Source organism: Motacilla alba, chromosome 7, assembly GCF_015832195.1.
Source record: "Motacilla alba alba isolate MOTALB_02 chromosome 7, Motacilla_alba_V1.0_pri, whole genome shotgun sequence".
NCBI lineage: Eukaryota > Metazoa > Chordata > Aves > Passeriformes > Motacillidae > Motacilla > Motacilla alba.
The window spans coordinates 17,561,033-17,573,127 of NC_052022.1; the positions used below are offsets into that span (position 1 = coordinate 17,561,033).

Consider the following 12,095-nt stretch of genomic DNA (forward strand, 5'->3'; position numbering starts at 1 on the left):
CTCTGAAGTACTGGCTATTGTCAGAGACAGGAAATTGAGCCAGATGAACCCTAATCTAATATGGTTTCTCCTGTAATCCTATTTCCATGGAGATCTGATATTTTCTGAAGGCAGCAGGACTAACAGATTCTGTTACTTGATAATTGTGAATCTGTTTTTGAGGATCTAACTGCAATAAATTGTCTACTTTCACTTCCTCAGATAACAAATTCTGCCTAGGGATCTTTTGAGTCAATGTGAGACACGCGAACAGGGCAGGCCTTCAGGCTGATGGCCTGCTACTCCCTGCAAGTTAGTCTGGTTTGTGCATTTCTGTTTATCCAGCTGGAAATGAGTTAATAGAATTTTGAGGACCCATAACTTTTAAACTCATTACTGTCTGTGTTTAAAATAATGCATTTTAATGTCACACCAGTAGTTCAGTTGTTTTTTTCTAAATTCCTACTGTTTTCAGAAACATGACACAGACCAACTGAAAGGACAGAGTTTGGAAGAAAAAAAAAAACCAAAACAAACAGAAATCTTCGTGGACATTTACTGGCAACATAATTATTACAAAAAAAAAAAAAAAAAAAAAAAAAGAAAAAGAGCTTTAAATCGGCTCTGCTCATGTTTCAGTAAACCAGGGTTCTGCTGTTCTGCTGCATCTGCCTGGCCGCACGCACCAGAGAGGGCTCCTGTAACAAAGCCCAGGCTCGGCCGTGCCTGGGCAGGGCGCAGGGCTCGCACACAGGCAGGGCAGCAGCGCGGCTGCTCCGGGGGAAATGGAGCTCTGCTCTGCGCTCTCCTCTGCCTCTCAGAGCTTGGGGGATGCACTTTCCATTTGCTCGTGCTCGCTCACGGAGGCTGTTACGAGGCAGTTAAAAAAATAATGAATACTGTTAAATATGTATTAGTAACTTGTTGTTAACAATAAGAGCTAATGGGAGGACATTTCCAAGCAGTTAATGATTGGCCAGAGGAGACGACTGGGGTCCTTAACGCAGTCAGTCATTAAATGTGAAGCAATACCCATGCTTTCACCCACTATTGCTATTTGCATCTTCCCTTCTCTCTTTACATCTCCAGATTTCTGCACGCCATTGATGGGAATTTTATTTTCTTTTCTGATGTGCCTGTCCTATTCCCAGCCCTTAGTAACTAGCGCAGAAAATCTCCCCTCACAACAGTCTATGAGGTTTCCAATAAATTATGCTTGTATTGCTGATTAAATGAGGATTATTACTATTAAATATTAAAATGAAGACTTTATCCACATTTTAGCAATCAGAGATGAAAAAAACTACAGAGATCAGTGTAATCCATTTATTGGTTTATAGTGAAAAAGTCCTATAGGGAGTGTCACAATTCCCTGTGCTGTCCCTGAGTGCATTTTGCATTAAGACCTGTGATTCAGCTGAAAGATATAAAAAAATCACACACAGTCAGACAGATCCCTCCTGGCTACACATCTGAGAAGGCTCAGGAGCATAAGGTCGACGCACAGCAACTTATGCTCACAAAATGAGCCCAGGACCACCTGTTTCAGATGTTAGTATGCAAACATTTTCAAGGTCTGGAGGTTTTGACCAAACTGCACCACTCTTGTGGGATCTCTTCTCTCTCTCCCTTCCCCTCCCTCCTTTTTTCTTCCTGCTAACCATGCCCACAAAAGTAGTGAAAGTTAAAAGACAGCAAACTACTTCATGGAAGTATGTTTTAAGTAAAGCTGTTTATCTTGTTCCCGGTGTTTGAACCTGAAGTTGTTCAGCCATGAAAAGCAGTTCTTTGACACCAGAGTAATCTCTGGTGTTACTATAGACTGACTTGTCACTAATAGTTACCTGTTTTGAGTAACACCTTTTTCCTTTTTTTCATCCATTGTTTCTGAGCTCTGCAGTTTAGTCCTAACTTGGAGGCAGTCATGATGCATTTTCTTAATTACATTAACTCTATTTGCATAAAAAATGTTTTATCGCATTTCATGCAAACTCTGCTGCTTACTGTTGGACTTCTTTTTATACTTATAAAAATGATTATTTTAAATAATGAGAACACTGCTCTTATTTTCTTTTTTAGGTTCTTTGCTATGCATTTTTAACTATGACCTAGAACTATCCTAAAACATCTGCAAACAGATAAATCAGTATGTTCGTTATGGATGTACTTAAACTCTTCCATAACACAAGCCATTCTTACTTTTAAAGTGCATTCCTTTGGAAATCAATATCAAAAGAAAGTTTGGATGGTAGACTGCAATTTGTCAAAACTGCATAAAGAAACCAAAGGAAGCAAGCAATGGTATTCCAGGTAAACATATTTTCTTAAGAATGTAGATGAAACATGAACACACAGAGTTTGGGAAAGAGCAATTTAGTGTTTCATTTAGTAACTTAAAAATACTTTTTCTTTAGATAATAAAGCACTGGAAGTGGACAGAGTATTCAACTACTGATGCCTTTCACTTTTTCCTTAGTTCAGAGCAATAGTAATTACTAACGCAGTAATCACTGAATTTCACAGCTTTCTGTGTTTTGCAAGATTTCCATAAAAAATTAATTTTACAAATTTGTATTATTCAAAGAGATTTAACAAAGGTTTTGACTAAAAACTGCTTCTTCACAGCCTGTATTCCTGTTGTTAACTATTGCCATTACTGATGTAAGAGGCTCCTCACTTTTCCCCTAATTGGACAAAACTAAAGGTAATAAAGAAGGAGAAAATGAAGTTGTTGTTGAAGTCTTGTGAGAGAATCTTTAAGTTCCCTTTGGAGGGGAACAATTCATAGACCAGGAAGAGCAAGGACAAGGGAGAGTGGCCAGAACATTTTAGGACTTCTAAATACTCCTGTAGTTACTCAGCTCAGAGATTGCCCATGTCTGCTTTAGGTCACTGGAATGCTTTTTGGCTAGCATAACTTAAGAAGTAAATTTCCTTGATGACATGAAAGAACTATTTGGGGTGATTGCGTACGCAGTTCAGAAAACCTGATGGTGTGCCTTGTCGCTCATGGGGACAGCCAGCACTCTGCTGCTGAGGAGCCCTCACTGTCAAGTGTCCGACACATCAGTAACTTCACTCTGCCTACTTTCATTTTGAGACTGAGTATCTCTGTTTGAGTCATATCTGTAAGGCACAGCAGAGTCAGGACTTCCTTGCGGTAGGTGCTTTTCAGAGAGATCGCTCCCCGCTGCCTCAGAGAAAGGAGCTTACGTGTGGGATGAGTGGGTACACCTCCAACTCACGGCCTCTGTCCTTCCGCTGACCCCTGGCTCTGCTGCTCCTTCTTCCCTATTCTGTTCTCGACCTCTTTTCACAATTGCCCATCTTCCTCTGCAGATGGTCTCTCTGCTGTTCTCTCACCTAATATGGATTTTGATTTGTCACAGGGAAAAAAAAAAAATACAACCAAGAGAAAGAAGGTTGGTTGTGAACTCCACATTTATGCTCCCTGAACAGAAACTCTACCTGCATGAAAATCAAACAGGGAAGGGAATAAAACATGGTGATTTTGAGACCAGATTTTCTCCGATTCCCTGAGAAGCTCAGAAGTCAGGAAGTCACTGTCAGCTCCCTGTTTCTGTGTTTCAGCCTTATTTTCAGCACAGGTTAGAATTTTTTGCCATCACTTTTGGCTCTTATTCGCCTTTCCTGGAGAAGGAAGCATATGGGAATGCTTGACAGAGCTTAAGATTCTGCAGTCTGAGGTAGTGAATACTATTACAACGTCAAACAGCCCTGAAAGTGCTCCGGTTTCTTCCCAAGGACAGCCCCAAATCTCCTTACAATCTGCCCAGGCTGTTCTCAGCAAAGCTCTGCAAGACCCCAGGTTTTTCCCCTGGAGATTTGTGGGGTGTTAAAAAAGACCAGCGCTCTGTGTGGCTAAGCAGTGTTGAAGTGAGACCATCCAACGACAAACACAACATGAGCTGAAGTCAGAGGCAGGAGCAGTCCTCCCTCCCCCTCAAATCCTGAAGGTGCTCCTGTATCACTACAGATACAATATCTTATTTACAGAATTACAAACTAATGATAGGGTATGGAAATGCAAAGCTCTGTGCTTACTTGGAGTCTCTCAGTTTCCTCCTTTGGTACAGTTGTCTCGTAATAAGAGGGATGTTTTTTGTCTGTGAATAATAAACACTTTGAGCTTGAATTAATTCAAATATTTCTCTCCTATCTCACTTGGTAAAATAATAGGGATATTCCAGGCTATCTCCTATTGCCCATTAATGTTGTGTATATAAATAAGCCAGGTTATCTTTTTCTTGTGAGAAATATTTTATCTAACAGACTCTTGTCTAGTGGTTCCAGTACTCCACCACTCTAAATTAGGACACTTTATCTTAAGGCTTCATAATCTTACGAGACTATAATTGGAAAGTTTATAAAAAAATCCTGCTTTGTAAGCTTGGCAGCTGAGATAGAAAGAGGGAATGAGAAGGGCTACAGCAGAATTACACCATCACTGCTAGCCTGACTCCGCTTGACAGAGCCGTTTAATATTTTGACAAGACAAAATATAAAGCAGCATTTTATTCTGTAGAGACTTCACTAGACACAAGCATGGAAGTGCTTGTGATCAATAAAGTTTGCGGTGGAGAGTGATTTATTTACAGCAGGGTATTATGTAGAGAAAGAGCTGTGATATTTCCACAGGCTTTGACGGCATAATGGGCCCCTCTCAATCCTTACATGGAAGGGTTAGATTGTCATGGTTGCTCAGGCAGTATTCAAAACGTTATCTGATCAGCCTTAAAGACTTCAGAACGAGACAGATGATTAGTTACCCTAAACGATTCTCATCATGCAGAAATTGATGATTTAATATAGTCAATGACAGACGATTCCATTTGTACTAGATAAAGTGTCTGCGGTTTGTATCAATCATAATAGAGTTATTATTGAGCATAAAAGAAAAGCATGTTTAATATCATTAATTCCAGATATGTCGCTTTCCACATCTGGCATTCATCCATAGAGCAGAACCACTCCAGGCTATCATTCCTGCCTGTGTGCTGGTGACTCCAGTGTTTTTTGTAATTTCAAAATGTTTTTCAGCACCTCCAGCTAGGTGCAATAACAGTTTACAGATTACCTATGTCATCACATTTTGACAAACTTCTCAATCTGATGTGACCTTCATCTTTAGCCATCTGCTTGCCTTTGTTTCTGCCCTTTTTTTCTTTTTTTTTTTTTCCTATAAACCTCTGCAGCTTAAAGCTGTAGTGGTTTGTTCCATATTCTTTTAGGTCAACATTTCACCTGTGTAAATCCAGAAACACAGACTGAAATGTACAGACAGTAACCCGGGTTCAAGTCTCAAAGTAGCTGACACTGGGCAAACCTCCCATGTAGATGTTTTCATCACTTATATAAAATGCTTTTTAATTGCCAATGGTTATCAACAATCTCTGCATTTACATCAGCATTCAAAAAATAACTTATGTGAAGCCAGTACTTATGCAGGACCTTTCTGGTTTTAAATTTCTAGAACATGTGGGGCAGAGTCTGGATGTTTCTAAAACCAAATCATAAATACCTATAAGTGACTGAGCAGAAACCATGCTGAAAATGCAGCTCAGTCCACTGCCTGTGCAATTCATGCATTCAGCCATGGAACCTCAACACATACACCAGAGAATCCAAACACATGTGCCACTGCTGTCCAGGAGGGAGACTAAAATCCCAGAAAACCGCTGCATCTATGTACAGATATTTTTTTCTCCCTATTTTCTTGAATCCCAGCTAAAACTTCAAAGAGGCATGGGTTTTGTATATTTATTCATTCAGATGAACAATTGCATGGTTTTAAGTGATAAATGCTCAAAAAAAACAAAATTAGAGTTATAAAAGAGTGTGAGTAAGCTTGTTTTTAAAGACTGAGTCCAAGATTTTCTGTTACATTGTTCAAATCAGAAAATTGGCGAGGCGTTCTTTTATATGCCATCACAGGGGCCTCCTCAGCTTTCTTCCCTCCTTGCATGGGTGTTTTATACCAGTGGGGAGAACAGCCCAAATGAGTTGGCCAGCTGCCAGTTCAAACAGTGGGAAGTTTACTGATGCTGAAAGCTTTATTTATTTTGTGTTTTATTTTGGAAGGTGGAGTAAAGAAGGCTGGAAGCATTTCAGGGGCAAAGAGTTGTCCTGCATTTCAGGCTCTGCCATCAACCAAGCATTGTAACATCTCCTGTCCTGCAGAGTTCAATTTAAAGATCAAATCCACTATTTACCTCCCCCTTTTCTGCTGTCTCTCCTCCAACAGAAACAACAAGAAAACTAAACTATCTGAGAAACTACTACTGTATATTCAAGTATTGTAACCAGGGAGGGAAGAAATGATAACTGCTGTGTAGGTAGTGCAAATTAGTTGGTATTATGTGCAAAACAAGAGGCAGAAAGTTGGGCACAGCCCTAAAGTGACCTCAAGGCACAGATAAGGTAGTTACCAAGATCAATTAATATTAACTAATAAAGGTCTTGACCTTCCTACTTTATTTTTATGCTATCTGTAGTTACTGATGTTTCCTTCAGTGGTGAACTCATTTTTTCCGGGAGGGAAGAGCTTGTGGCTGCTAATGCCCAGCCCTCCCCATTCTGTTTCTGCAGATCATGGCCCATGAAACCAGACAGGTCAAAGGATGCTGTATTACCACCAGACCTCTCAGCTCCTCTGCCTGGCTCATTTTGGTGATCTGATTTGCAGAAGAGCCCTGAAACTGTTCTTCCAGAGCAGCCAAGAGAGAAAGGAGCTGCCCTGATCAGGTGAGAATAAGCAGCCAAGGGAAGTGAGCAATGCTCTAGGAAAGCATTGCTGGCAGGGGACATGCTCCAGCAGTTCCGTCATCAAGAACACCACTTCTCAGGGACTTTAGGCAAAGACCTTCAGCCTCAGCCAAGACTGTTTACACATCTAAGACAGACGTCATCCCTAGGAAACTACCAACAGTTGTGGACCTTAACATTATCCACCCCTGTGACCCAAATTTCTGAATAAAGGTGAAATGAGTACAAATTTGGTCAACCACTTGAAAAAAAAGGTAACAGGTATCAAGGATGAGAAAGGAGTAATCATTACCTAATTTTACTTAGTGCTTTTTACATTTAAAATTCTTTCATTGTGAAAATAAGGTGAAAATTTCAGTATTCAATACAGGAAGCTATAAATATAAAATATAGGTGCAGAATATAGCATATGGTTTAAAGCACTTATGATAAATCACCACAATAACTCAAGTTCACTAGACAGCTGAAACTGCCTGAGCAGAGTAACAGGTGACTGCTTCCTCAGTATCATTAAAGATTTTAATACAGTTATTTCTTACTGCAAGTAAGTGTATGCATATGTGCATTTGTATGTATGTATGAGTTTGTAAGTGTAAATGAGAGGAACTGCTATCAGTGAGCTATAAAAATAAGGAGAGCATGTATTCAGTTCTTCAGGAAAGCCCTGAAAGAAGAAAAAAAAAAAAAAGTATTTTCCTCTAAATCTGCTTACTGGAAATTACCACCATCTCAGAGGACACCTACCTTTGGGCTTCAATTTCTAGCATGAGACATGGGGGAAGATGGCTGGTTTGACAGGTGTCAGATGATGTTAGCATGCTCTCACATATTCTCTAGGAATCATCTCATGGCAAATCTATCCACCAACTTTTGAAGGAAAAACAAAAAGAAACCTGCTAAAACCTGAAAGGAAAAAACAATTCTGATTATTCTCCAGCATATAAAAACTTCCTATTGAAGAAAATTACTATTGGCAAAACTAAAAATAAATGAACTCTAAAGGAAGATTTAGGAAGAGATGGAAGAATGACATATCCTGGATCACAGCAATAAATATATATAATAGAGATTTTTAAAGACTGAATTACTATCTGAATAAGATTTCTAGTCTTGAGAATTAAAAGGTTCAGAAAAAGCTCTTGAAATCAAAAATATTAGAGGGTACTGACAGAGCCATATAAAATGTAGAAGGTGAAACTTTCTGTATTGTTAGGAGATTAAAAAAGAGAAATGACTGCTTTAAGTGGGCAAGGCATAGAAAAAGAGCTATAATATAAACTGAAGAGTGAGCCAAGAGGAGGTACTGGACACTCTGTCCTCTGGTGTGTATATCTGGTATACTCCACCACTAAGCTGGCCATGTCTTGGCCACAGTAGAATGCAGCTTTTGACTCCTGCAGAGGGCACAGAGGTCTACTCTCCTCCCCCACTGGTTCCTACTCAGGTGGAAATAGGATCTGTGAGGACAGCACACTGCTGTTGGCAGTCACAGCTGGTCCCCACACCAACGACCTTACATTTCCCTTTGCTTTGCCCCTGCTTCACCTTGCCTGATACCTTGTACTCCCTGACTCTCTGGAAGAGCTGTCTTCTGCATCCCTCTGATTCTTCTCTTGAGCACTAGATTTCTACACCACTTTAGTATTCCAACTCTCTCCCAGAGTTTTGTACCCAACTCCCTGAATATAAAACAGTAACCCCATTCACAGGGCCAGTCTCTGGAGCCACTGGAACAATGAAAAAATGGCAGGCGGGCAGCCACATGGGCAGCTCCATCTCTGCACATGGTCCTGGTGGGACCAGCCCTTGTCCTCAGTGACCGCAGCTCAGCATTAGCCCTCTTATAAGATGTGCAGAAGGGCTTCCTTGCTGCACACAGGGAAATTCCTCCAGTGGAAAAGAAAACTACTTAGAAGCTTACAATAAGCAATGATAAGAATGATGAGAGTTGTTGTACAATACTGGTGGGAACTGAGGGATGTCAAAGACACCTTGGGAAGATGCTTGTGAGAAAAAAAACACATGACAGCTTTAGTGTTGGATGGGTACTAGCAGTAGGGTTTCTCCCAGATGCATTCAGGTGAGCAATGGAGCCCAGGCTCTGAAAAAGCTGGATTCCTTAGCCTGACAGAGCCTAGCCTCCTCCCTTTGCCAATCCAGGGGGAAAAAAAAAAAAAAAAAAAAAAAAAAAAAAAAAAAAAAAAAAAAAAATCAAATCTGTTTTCTCACTTGTTTTGTAAGCCAACTGTGATTTACAACTCCTTGTCCAACAACAGGATTTTCCCATGAGAATCAATCTCTTTTCAGTTTCAAACCTGTCTCCAAAATCTCAAGATGTTTGGTTAAAGTGACATTTCAGCCACTTTCCTTCAGCAAAAGTGACACTGAGCACAATAGCAGAAGAACTGAGTGAGGGCTGTATGTAGACAGGTAAGAAAATCAAACACAAGAATCAGAGCCACTTAAAGTCCAGATATATATTTTATTTCTCACCTTTCAAGCAAATACATGTCTTTTGTGTCCACTCTTTAGGGTTACATGGAAAAGCAAAACCTTGGAGACAGAAAAGAAAGAGACAACAGGTTATTACAGACCTCACTGCTGTCCTGAGTGATTCTTCCTTTTCTCCATTTAGTGAATTAGCTCTTTGTAGAAGAATTGAGTTCAAGTCTCAAGAAATAGTGAGTTACTATTCTAATTTGCCAGTGTCAGCTCTGTTTCAAGCCACTGTTAATCATTTAGTTTTGTGTGTTTTACGAAGTTGAGAGAGCTATTTCTAAATGTATTGTGGGGCACATGGGGGTACATCTTACATACTTACACAAATGTATTTCAATAAATTCATAGTTATTAAAATTCATCTATAAGAAATTTTGTTTGATTCCAATCTGTCTTGTGGTCAACACCATCAAGTAATTTTGTCCTTTTTCTTTTCTTTTTTTATGCAGGTCATCCATTCAGTTAAAATTCTGTCAAAACAGTGCAGTTGATCTAATTCCTCGTAATCAAAGCAGTTACTTTGAGTTTTAGTTTGCTATAATTGTTCTGCTACAGATTTTAAACACTCTAAAATGTGGGAGGGGTGGGGGTATGGTGTTGCAGCCCCAGCAAGCGTCAGCACAATTCTCTGTGGCCTCTCCATAGCTTCCCTGTGCCTGTCATATTATCATCTTTCCCCTTGATCTTATGAAGAGTTTATATTTGCACCCTGCCAGGTTGATACTATTTTTCTTTTTCTGAACTTGGTGTTTGATGCCTCAGCATAACTGAAGGCAAATCCACCCACAGTATCATGGAAAGCAGAAGTGCTCTTTCCCCCACCACTTAGTTTTTGCACAGCTTCCCCAAGCCCTGGGTTTTCTCCTGAAGCTTTCCCTCTTAGCAGTCCGTTTTCTGTTCCCTCCAGAAGAGATTGTGCTGTGCATTTTCCACAACTGGATATTCTATTCTGCCCTTAAAATATGCACATTTCTAACAGGTTGTTTTCCTTTAAGAGCTAAAAGCATAGGATCATCTTCCCCTGGCCCTCTCTTGCTGGCTGCCCAACAAGGAAGGAGTTGGCTCAGAGGGATTATAAGCCTGCAAATAGACAGGGCAGAGATGAAAACAAATTAATGTGTAAGTGCCTAAGATGGACCTGAGTGATGCTGTTGGTAGGATATCTTTGGAAGTGTGGGTTTGTACTGCAGTGAACTTTAGAAAGGCTTTCTGGCTTGGTCTGTTATTCCCAACATGAGGAATAACACCCGTAGCTGAAACAACTTGTAGAGAAATCTACTCATATTAAGAAAAATGTGAAGAAAGTTGACTGATTCAGAACTCATATCCTCATCTGGAGCTACTGCAACTGGCAAATTATCTTTTTAAGAATATGGATACAATCCCCAGTTTGTTCCAGTCTTCAGGGTCTTCCTTACAGGGATCAGTTAAAACAAATCTCACTAGAAGGGCTCATTTCCCATTCCTGCACAGTCCTAGGTTCCCTGTGTGCTCCATGTTCCTGGGGCCTAGCATGTGGAAGAAGAGTTTTTTGGCACATTTTTTGACAGGATTCTAACTGGATTCTCCTAAAATTACAATCTAGAACTCAGATCTCACATACTAGCATGACCTTTAGCCAATATGATATGCATACATTCATGTCCATATAGAACAAGAGCTCAGTAAAAATGCATGGAGGTGTCTAATTAGTATTGGTTTGTCAGGTTATTAGTGGTCCCTTCCCTTCATATGATTAGGTCTTTTTCACATAAAAATGCAGTAGAATACCTATTAAGGGCAAGGCTGTGAAAAATCAAAACACCTTTGATCAAACATGTTGGAAATGAAACCAAAGAAAGGGAATTCCTACTGCCCACATTATATAAACAGATAACAAAGTAAAAACGAGTGTATTTGCTGCCACCCTACTTTGCAGCATAGGCAGTGTACACCTACCACACAATAACATACATTACTGAATAATAAATCACACTTTGATCCAAATAACCCAAAGCATTTTACAAACACTAATTAAAATTTGAAATATCTCTCTGAGGTACTTAAACAACAATGTACATAAATTGTAGGTGGGAAAAGTGAGCCAAGGGAAGGTTAAATTAACTCGCTCAGGGTGAGAAGGGGAATCAGTGAAAAATCAGGAAGATGATATGTGTCTCTATCCCACTCCTCTATACAAATTAAGAGCATCTGTCCTCAAATCTGCAGAGTGCTATAGTAACTTTAAAAAGGTTGTCCAGATGATTACTAGTCAGAGTATTCTTAATTACTCTGAATTCTAAATATCTGGTTTCAAACTACTACATAGGCTCTATCATATTACTGTTTCCCAGTATTTTTGTAATGGGGAAAGCAATCCCTGTTCATCCCATAAACCACTTCGGGATCTGACTCAGTGACAACTGGATACAACCACGTGAGTTCTCCTGAGATGACCACTAATTGGTCCTTCATGGCAAGTATTGCTGCCTCCAGGAATTTGCATTGCATCACACAGAAACATAAAAACTGTGAAATAATTACAAAAGAGCTACAAGGAGAGAGTGTTGCCACAAGCAACGCTCTGGCCTCTCCTCCTGGGCTGTGTCATGCTCTTCTCAAGCAGCAGCAGGGCCAGCAGGGGCAGCTGCCCTGCCAGCAGGAACTCCCAGTCCTTTCCACTGCACAGGGGCATCACTGATGAGTTCCCCCATCCTCCCCCATCCCCCTTCTGGGGATTAACATTTTGCCTAATTGTAACTGTACCTGCCCCCACGAAATTATCTGAATTGCAAAATAACCAAATAAAAGCAAAAAATTACCATACTTATTTTCCGGATTGATTTTTTCCC

General features: G+C 40.1%; 1 long non-coding RNA gene across 2 annotated transcripts in view; it reads right to left on the reverse strand.

Moving 5' to 3' along the window:
• Positions 1-12,095, reverse strand: part of LOC119703516 — a 53,605-nt gene that overhangs the window by 14,495 nt on the left and 27,015 nt on the right. For both annotated transcript variants that reach the window (XR_005257648.1, XR_005257649.1), the window contains exons 5-6: positions 9,259-9,318; positions 7,510-7,668 (exon numbers count right to left, since the gene is read on the reverse strand). This is a non-coding gene — a long non-coding RNA (uncharacterized LOC119703516). The remainder of the gene's footprint in view (positions 1-7,509; positions 7,669-9,258; positions 9,319-12,095) is intronic.